General features: G+C 44.0%; 1 pseudogene; it reads left to right on the top strand.

Annotated features, from left to right (window-relative positions):
- The first annotated feature begins 8,007 nt into the window (after window positions 1-8,007).
- LOC113835111 lies at window positions 8,008-8,164 on the top strand (annotated as a pseudogene).
- The last annotated feature ends 2,158 nt before the right edge of the window (window positions 8,165-10,322 follow it).

Genomic DNA, 10,322 nt, shown 5'->3' with positions numbered 1-10,322 from the left:
AAGTCTAAGAAAACAATTTGGTTTAACAAGAGAAACTGCTCATCAGATAGTCAAACAATGTGTGTGTGCCCACAATATTTACTGTAATTTAGGAGTAAATCCTGGAGGCCTGCTTCCTAATACATGCTTATACTAGTAAAGCATTTCAGCAATTTTGCTCCTAGTGGAAAATTGAACACAAAACAGGCGTTTCTTATAATCCTCAAGGACAAGGAATAGTGGAACGTGCCCATAGCTCCTTGAAAACTCAACTTCAGCCAGGTGGTGGTGGCATATACCAGCACTCCAGAGGCAGAGGCAGGTCGATCTCTGTGAGTTCAAGACCAGCCTGGTCTACAGAGTGAGTTCCAGGACAGCCTTCAAAGCCACAGAGAAACCCTGTCTCAAAAAACAAAACAAACAAACAAACAAACTACAAGAAATAAGTAAAGGGGAGTTGTGCCCACATAATGCATTAAATCATGCACTCTTCATTTAAAATTTTCTGAATGTGGGCTGACCGTGAGCAATCTGCCACAGACAGATTCTGGTGTGATGGAAAAGATTCCTGCACTGGATTATGGAAAGGACCCGATCCTGTTTTTAATTTGGGGTCGAGGGCATGTTTGTGTTTTCTTGAAGGAAGAAAATGGGGCTCAGTGGCTTCCAGAATGCCTGGTGAGGTGCGTGAAGCCAAGGAATGCCAGACCTGATGGTACGGTGACTACAGGAACCCACCCAAACAAATTCCAGTGAGATCTGCTGAAGCTGTGTTCCTGACCCTCTGATGTCATTGACCTGCACTCCAAGAAGGAAAGGAAACTATTGGTTGGAGAACTCCAGTTTCTCAACAAGCCTGCTGCTTCAACTTCCCAGACCTGTGAGTTTTCATCCTGGATCCAACCAAAGACTGAATGTCTAGCAGTTTGCCCACACTACTGAAGGAACCAGCTCCTCATTTCAGCAGCCAGAACAGCCGAACACTGACCTTCCGTTGGTCACTAGGAAGTCAGGTGCCTGCCTCGTGGCAAGGAACCAATCAGAAGTTAGCTAGTGGTGCTATGCTTTACGGCTCTGGGTGTGCTTTACAGACAAGCGCACAGCAATGACATGCAGAGCATAGCAACCACCCTGGGAGGGCCTATGGGCCATAACAACCAGTTGGCCAATCAACACAGGGCAAGCCTTCCAAGCCTGGAGGCACACCAATCCTGAGCCTGTGTGTACCCCTAGACACTCCCCTCACGCTGCCCTATAAAGATCTCTATGCAGCCGCTTCGAACTGTCTTTTGTAGCCATCCGCCATGGTGGGTGGATAAAAGACCCAAGCTAACATGGGGTTAGCTCGTTAAACTACAATAAAGCCTCATGCAGTTTGTATCAAGCTTTCGACTCAGCCTGGTGATTAGGGTGGCCGAGGTCCTGGGCTAAGATCCTGGAAGCCTGAGCTTTCCGGGGGTCTTACACTACGTCTTGGGACATGGAATTCATTTTTGCCAGTCTTCTCCTTTCGGGAAATAGGACTCATAAGGACAATTGAACACTATAGAAATGGTGTGTTGCAAAAACCCCTCAATATATGAAGAGGGGATGGACAAAAGTTTTGAGGCTGGTATTCAGCACTCAAAGACTGTGGCATCTCAAACTTATCTTCAGAAATTACAAGCAGCAGTGCGTTGAACTTTCAGAGAGGGAAAAAGAAAAGGTTCAGAATTGCAGAGTTGTTCATACTTCACCCACAATGAGAACATTTTATTGTCCTTTGATAGAACTGAAATGAGAATTGTAATTTAGTCAATTATGTGCCTATGGTTAATAATCATACTGGAGTTATTAATGTTTACAACCTTTGCTATACTATGTATTAATGGATGAAAAAGTCAGAGCTCATTCTGTTAGGAATTTGACATGATGCTTATGAGTTGTTAGATACAATGCAATTAAGAAAGCAGATTTTTGATACAGCTGTAGCTACTCCAGACATCCCAGACCAATTTGAAAAGTCCATTTTATTTCCATCATCCTTTATTCCTTTAATAGGAGATATTGTAGCCATAAAAGCATATGAATTGCTGCCAGGCTTGGTGGCGCACACCTTTAATCCCAGCACTGAGGGAGGCAGAGGCAGGTGAATCTCTGTGAGTTCGAGGCCAGCCTGGTCTCCAGAGCAAGTGCCAGGATAGGCTCCAAAGCTACACAAAGAAACCCTGTCTCGAAAAATAAAAAAAAAAAAAAAAAAAAAAAAAAAAAAAAAGCATATGCATTGCTTAGCATTATCAAGTTTGCTTGTGAATTCTCAATGAAAAGTTGGTTCAGGTGCATGGTATACCTATTCACGATCCCCTAACATTTTTTTTTCTTTTTCAGATTTTTTTATTTGAATTAGAAACAAGATTGTTTTACATGACGATCCCAGTTCCCTTCTTCCTCCCCTCCTCCCCTACCACCCCCCAAACTAAAACCCTACCTATCACATATCCTTTCTTCTAATCTACACCTGACTCAACCTTTCTGCTCCCTCATGTCCTCTGCATCCTTCCTCTTCTTCCCTTCTTATTCTCCTAGCTCCCTCCCCCCCCCTCTTCCCATGCTCTCAATTTGCTCAGGGATCGTGACCCTTTCCCCTTCTCCAGGGGACCATGTCTGTCTCTCTTAGGGTCCTCCTTGTTTCCTAGCTTCTCTGGCAGTGTGGATTGTAGGCTGGTAATCCTTTACTCTATGTCTAAAATCCACATATGAGTGAGTACATACCATGTTTGTATTTTTGTGATTGGGTTACCTCGATCCAAATGGTTTCTTTGAGTTCCATCCATTTTCCTGCAAATTTCAAGATTCCATTGTTTTTTTCTGCTGAGTAGTACTCCATTGTGTAAATGTACCACATTTTCTCTATCCATTCTTCAGTTAAGGGGCATCTAGGCTGCTTCCAGTTTCTGCCTTTTGGGTTGTTTTTTTTTTTGTTTTTGTTTTTGTTTTTTGTTTTTTTGGTTTTTTGAGACAGGGTTTCTCTGTGTAGCTTTGGAGCCTATCCTGGCACTGGCTCTGGAGACCAGGCTGGCCTCGAACTCACAGAGATCCACCTGCCTCTACCTCCCGAGTGCTAGGATTAAAGGCATGCGCCACCAACGCCCGGCCAGTTTCTGGCTATTACAAATAGTGCTGCTATGAACATCGTTGAACAGATGTCCTTGTTGTATGAATGTGCTTCTTTTGGGTATATGCCTAAGAGTGGCATTGCTAGATCTTTTTTTTATTATTATTCTTTTATTAGTTCAAATTAGGAACAAGCTTGTTTCACATGTCAATCCCTTCTCCCTCTCCCTCCCCTCTCCCCAACATCCCACCTGCCCCTAGCCACCCCCCCTCCACTCCCCAGGCAAAGTAAGGCCCTCAAAAGGGGCTCCCCAAAGTCTACCACATTATCCTGGGCCAGGCCTAGGCCCTTCCCCATGTGTCCAGGCCAAGAGAGCATCCCTTCACATGGGATGGGCTCTCAAAATCCCTTCATTTTTTTTAAGACCTTACATATTTAATACAGTGCATTAACCCTATACAAATGGAAAAAATTAATTTCAACATTTCTAGACCAATATGGCTGTTAATTTTTGTACAATGCCAACTCAACACGGTAATTTGGGATACTTTTTTCCAAAGTTGACAGTTGACAGCACAGCTAAAGTTTCCAAAAATTCAATATATATATATATATATATATATATATATATATATATAGGCAGTATGTTATGCATCAATAGCAGCAACAGCTTTTCCAGGTTCTGTAGTCATTTGAACAAAATTGTAGAGACACCCAGCACACTCTATTTAAAAAAGAAAAAAACATTGCTGGATCTTGTGGTAGACTCATTCCCATTTTCTTGAGGAGTCACCATACTGATTTCCACAGTGGCTGTACAAGTTGGCACTCCCACAAGCAGTGGAGAAGTGTTCCCCTTTCTCCACATCCTCTCCAACATGAACTGTCATTGGTGTTTTTGATTTTGGCCATTCTGACAGGAGTAAGATGGTATCTCAGAGTTGTTTTAATTTGCATTTCCCTGATGGCTAAGGATGTTGAACACTTTATGTGTCTTTCAGCCATTTTAGATTCCTCTATTGGGAATTGTCTATTTAGTTCTGTCCCCACTTTTTAATTGGATTGTTTGGTGTTTTGGAGACTAGCTTCTTGAGTTCTTTGTATATTTTGGAGATCAGCCCTCTGTCAGATGTGGGGTTGGTGAATATCTTTTCCCAGTCTGTGGGCTGTCGTTTTGTCTTGCTGACTGTGTCCTTTGCCTTACAGAAGCTTCTCAGTTTCAGGAGGTCCCATTTATTAATTGTTGATCTCAGTGTCTGTGCTACTGGTGTAATGTTCAGGAAACAGTCTCCTGTACCGATTAATTCAATGGTATTTCCCACTTTGTCTTCTAATAAGGTTAGTGTGGCTGGGTTTATGTTGAGGTCTTTGATCCATTGTGACTTAAGTTTTGTGCATGGCGATAGGCTTGGGTCTATCTGCAATCTTCTACATGTCCACATCCAGTTATGCCAGCACCATTTGTTGAAGATGTTCTCTTTGTTCCAGCTTATAAATTTGGATTTTTTGTCAAAAATCAGGTGTTCATAGGTGTGTGGATTAATATCAGGGTTTTCAACTCTATTCCATTGGTCTACCTGTCTGTTTTTGTGCCAATACCAAGCTGTTTTCAAGACTATAGCTCTGTAATAGAGCTTGAAGTCAGGGATGGTGATGCCTCCAGAAGTTCCTTTATTGTACAGGGTTGTTTGGCTATCCTGGGTCTTTTGTTTCTCCATATAAAGTTGAGAATTGTTCTTTCAAGGTCTGTGAAGAATTGTGTTGGGATTTTGATGGGGATTGCATTGAATCTGTAGATTGCTTTTGGCAAGACTACCATTTTTACTATGTTAATCCTACCTATCCAAGAGCATGGGAGATCTTTCCATTTTCTTCTTTAATTTCTTTCTTTAGAGACTCAAAATTCTTTTTTGGTTTTTCAAGACAGGGTTTCTCTGTGGCTTTGGAGGCTGTCCTGGAACCAGCTCTTGTAGACCAGGCTGGTCTCGAACTCACAGAGACCTGCCTGCCTCTGCCTCTCAAGTGCTGGGATTAAAGACGTGCGCCACCATGGCCTGGAGATTCAAAATTCTTATGGCACAGGTCTTTCACTTTTTTGGTTAGTGTTACCCCAAGGTATTTTATGTTGTTTGTGGCAATTGTAAAGGGTGATGTTTCTCTGATTTCTTTCTCCACCAATGTGTCATCGGTATATAGTAGGGCTACAGATTTTTTTGAGTTAATCTTGTATCCTGCCACTTTGCTGAAGGTGTTTATCAGCTGTAGGAGTTCCCTGGTATTTTTGGGGGTCACTTATGTTCCTCTAACATTTTTATTTACAGAAGCTTGTGGTCAAAGACTGGTAAGATCTTTTTGCCTCCAGGTGACCTAACACAGGTCACACATGAGGGAATGTGTATTCTGATGACAGGTAAGGCTGGAAGATGGAAGAAGACAACCTAAGGCAGGCACAGTCATCTGTCCTGTAACAGAAGCGTAGTTATTATTTAATTATATTAAAAAGGAAGAATTTGTTGGTGCCAATAAAGATGGCTCTACTGCATCTTGGCTCAAGGGCCGAGAGTTCAAAACTGTCCTCAGTAAGTCATAAGACCTAAAGGTCAAAGGCGTGGCTACAGTAGGATGTTCAATCTTGGCCTTGACTGTCTTATTCTAAATAACAACAGACCTGGTCTGAGGTGTGGTTACTCCTGACTCTCAAGGCCAGGTAACAAGTTGAATCTAAGGTGTGGTTAATGAATCCTTGGAGAAAAGAGGAAGAAAAGTCTCTTTGTTTCATATACATGATACCATGTTCCCCTTTTTGGTTAAGGTATATAAGAGTGGTGAAAAATAAACTCATGGCTTTTCAAAAAAAAATTTAAGAATCATCTGGACATGATTGTACCACCTATATGCCTAGCACTTGGAGGGCTAAAGCATGGAGGCTTCTGCGTGTTCAAGGCCAGCCTGGGATACAAGCAAAGTCCTGTATCTACAAAACTAATTTTTTTTTAAATTAGAAACAAGCCTGCTTCACATGTCAATCCTAGCTTCCTCTCTCTCCCCTCCTCCCCTTCCCCCACCAACTCCCCACCCTATCCCCCCTCATGTCATTCGGGCAGGGCCTAGACCCTCCCCCATGTGTCCAGGCTGAGACGGCATCCCTCCACGTGGAATGAGCTCCCAAAGTCCATTCGTATGCCAGGGATAAATACTGATCCACTGCCAGAGGCCCCATAGATTGCCGAGGCCTCCGCACTGACACCCACGTTCAGGGGCTCTGGGTCAGTTCCATGCTGTCCTCCCAGCCATCAGCCACTCCTTGTCATTCTTGAGTGAAGACAATCATTCTGACCTCTGCATCCTTCACGGTATGGCTGCTCACTGTGTCTAAATTTCCCTCCTCTTATACATTAGTCATTAGGTTAGGGGTTGGGGCCAGCCTTCATCCCTGTGACCGCATCTTAGCAAGACTGTGTCTGCAAATAAGGTCATTTCCACAGGGTCCCAGTCGACATCGATTCTGCCAGGTAGTGCAGAGGATAAAGGAAAGGTAGACATCACCCAGGAGAAAATACAGACACTTAGCCCCGTCCCCCAGACACAGACGATGGATTAAGGAAAGGAAGAGACTACATTTAACACATATCTTGGCAGTTCTTCTGTGTGTGAGAAGTGACACCCTAGGTACCAGAAGGCTACAGGGTCACAGGGGTCCGGGGAAGCCTGCATGAAAACGGTGGCCCTTGAGTCCAAGGTGAGGAGTGACCAGACTGGCCAAGGGGTATGTGTGACAACATGGGCACAGTGCTGAGCAATGTCAAAGGATCGAATCTGATTGGCTGATGATGTGGAGATAGGAAGGGCTCTAGTGTAGGATGGGAAATCTTTCTGCATTTCATTTTCTAGTGTAGGAAGGAGAACTTAGGCTTTTTCTAATCTATAATCACCAATATATTTGAATAAATTTTACATTCATGAAAATTTCATAATTTTGATTTCTTTTCATACATTTTATCTCTACATCAAATTCAATGTGACTCTCGGTGTACTCAGCACTGAGGCATTACTGACAAATAAACTATCCTGCTTAGAAGCCAGAAGGACACTGCCACAACCCAGAAAGCTTACTGCAATATTCATTTCTGGCCCTGGTGGTCCAAAGGAAGACAGAACACCATAGAGATAATGGCATCACTCCCTGGAAACATAGCTACAGTCTACAAACTACAAGCTGGTGTTCAGACCCCCAAAATTGTAAGCCACCCTCATCAGAGTCTTGCTACCTTCAGAGTCAAATAAATAAAGGATTCAGATTTCTGCTGCCAACCCTTGGCAATCCTGCCACTCTGCTCACACAACACTGTGTTGCTCTCCCTAAAGGTCCCCCAGACCCCTACAAATCCTTCACCCTGCTGGATAATCCATAGTTGGGCTTCCCTAAACCCAAGCCCACTGAGTCCCTGTGGAGGGAAGAAAGGCAGCAATGGAAGACACAAAGGCTGGCTTCTTGGTCTTGGGGGTAGGGATGAAAGCAAAGGAAAAAAGCGCCACAGCAGTAAGTACATCCCACCACACTGGCTCACAGAAGTAGACCTCTTGTGTTTGCATCCGAATAAGTTTTCCTTTGTGCTGGATGATACAAAGTGACCCAGAAGCTTCTAAAACAGAAAATATTTTCTTCTCTAAGCAACAAATAGGAGCCCAGGGTTTGGTGCTTATTAACAGCATCCACTGCTGAGCTCTTGGGACCTCAGTTTCTCTTCCCATGAGGATAATGTCTTCCCTGCCTCCCATACCTACTGCAAGGAGGAGGAGGAGGAAGAGAAGGAGGAGGAGGAGGAGGAGGTCCATGAAAACAATATATATAGGAAAAAGAACTTTTTTCAAATTGAAGGTACTGGCCAGCACAGAGCATTAGTCCCACACTCCTACAAGTAAATACCAGGCCTATCGTTTCTTGGCCTTTTGGTTAAGATCAAGAGTAATATCTGTTCTTATCAGTAAATACACAGGCCTTTGAGTCAATCACCCTTTCCCTGTTCATCTTCTGAAATCCTCTCATTTCCCTGGGAGACGAAATCCAAATGCTATCTCTGACTGCTCTTTTCCTCAGGTGTCAGCCCCTCATCAGTGGGAGTCACAGGGCCTGGAATTACAGCTCTAGATGGAGAAGGTGGCTGACCTGCTGTCCTGTCCCAAAGACGTGTGATCTGTCCCCCACCCCACTCTGTTCTACTTTAATGACTTACATGTTCATTCTCACTGCCTTATGTGAATCAGATTAAACCTTATACCTATGGCCCCCAATAGGATGCATAGATCACCAAACTTCCATCCCCAACACCCTTGTGAAGCACACACTCCTGACCCCAGCTGGAATAGAAGCTATACTCAATCCTAAATCTTAAAAACTGTCGCCACCTTGTGGTCAAAAGCTGCTGTGTTTTGGAAGGAACTTTTGACCTTTTCCAATGAGAAGTAAAATAGACAATAAGTGGAACCAGAGCCTGGCAAAATGAACATCCCATTAGCATATTCTGGTGAGGGTTGGTTATACATGAACATCTCATTAACATACTCTGGTGACTGCTGGTTATACAAAGCAGTGTGTTTACAGGAGCTGTGGAGGCTGAATCAGGCTGCTGGGATTTTAGGCTTGGATTCAAACAAGAAGACTGGATACAGCAGCTTGCAGGCTGAAGTGTTATTTTGATATAAGCCCTACCATGTATTGAAACATTATTGGTTCCGCATAGTGAGGATGGTGACATTTAGCTAAATACATCCACCAACAGATGTTGACTCCCTGCCTGAGATCAGGCTGCTGACGGGAAGGAAGTCTGTTTTCAGAGTATATGTAATAAAGCAATGGTTTGGAAAGAGTGTCCGACGCTCAAGCAAGCCTCCCCTAGAGCATGGCTTAGAGATGAAACGGGGACTGACCAGAAGGTGAGGAGTGGAGAGGCAAGTGTGCACAGCCTATGGCAGGAGGACCACATTGGTGCAACCAAGATGGCTTCCATGGCTGTAGAAATGGAAAGTGGAGGTTAGGAGCTACTGCTGGAGGGGCTGTATATGCCGCCAGATAGAAAGGCTCAGAGCACATTAAGGATTGCAGCCTTTCTTTTCTTCCCAGAAATCAACAGGAAACCATGCACATGTCATAAGCAAGGAGGTGACAAAAATTGAGCTTCAGAAAGATCACTCTGGTGGGAGTGAGGAGAAACCACTAGAGACAGACCTTAAGGGCAGAAAATACTACGGACATAGTCTAGGTGAGCACCACAATAGGGAATGCTCAGAATACACGGGCCTAATAAACGCATCATCTTTACTGATTCATTTAATCCCTGTAAAACCACATGAACTACATTGATCGTTATAAAATCTGCCGTCTTACAGATGAAAAGTGAAGTGTACAGAAAGCTGATCCCAGAGACTACACTTGAAACCACTATCCTACAAGCTCCTGTAGTACAGTGGTTAACTGCGGCACGGAGAAAAGGATACAGAACTAGTTCAGAAGGCCAATTGGCAAGGCCTGATGAAGTTGGGTGTAGGACACCAGGCCGGGGGTGTAGAGGGCCACACTGAGGCTATGGATGTAAACAATTGTTTGGGGGCACAGAAAAAAAAAAGAACACCAGGTTAGAACCTGGTTAGGGACCATACATAAATTTGATGTTGAGTTTGACCTGTAGTTTGTATGTGTATTATGTGTGCAAGGGATGTGTGTGTGTGTGTGTGTGTGTGTGTGTGTGTGTGTGTGTGTGTGTGTGCACATGTGTGGAGGCCAGCAGTCAATGTTGAGTGTCTTCCTCAGTCACTTCTCCACATTATTTTCAATCATCACAGAGCCATGCCTTCCTTTCTTTTTAGTTTTTAAACAGGGTCTCTCTCTGACCCTTGGGCTCACTGATTTAGCTAGGCCAGTTAGCCAATGATCTCCAGGAATCCACTGATCTCTCCGCCCAGGATTACAAATGCTTGTTGATCTGTACACCCCACACTTTCTCAGCCCCACCACATGCCCCCGGTCCCCAGTACTACGAATCTGAACCTGGGTCCTAATGTTTTGGCAACATTCTTACCGACCAACCACCTCCCCAATCCCTCAGTCTTTAAGACAGCCAAAGGAGGTACTAAGAAGGGAGTTGGCTCAAGAAAGAAACAGGGTCCCAGTGATGAAAACATTTGAAGGCACAAGTACAACAGCCCAGAGAAGGCACACAGGGTAAGAGCAGGGCTAGAACTAAGGCTCGTG

The sequence above is a fragment of the Cricetulus griseus genome, chromosome 3, assembly GCF_003668045.3.
Source record: "Cricetulus griseus strain 17A/GY chromosome 3, alternate assembly CriGri-PICRH-1.0, whole genome shotgun sequence".
NCBI lineage: Eukaryota > Metazoa > Chordata > Mammalia > Rodentia > Cricetidae > Cricetulus > Cricetulus griseus.
This window is presented reverse-complemented; position numbering and strand designations above follow the sequence as displayed.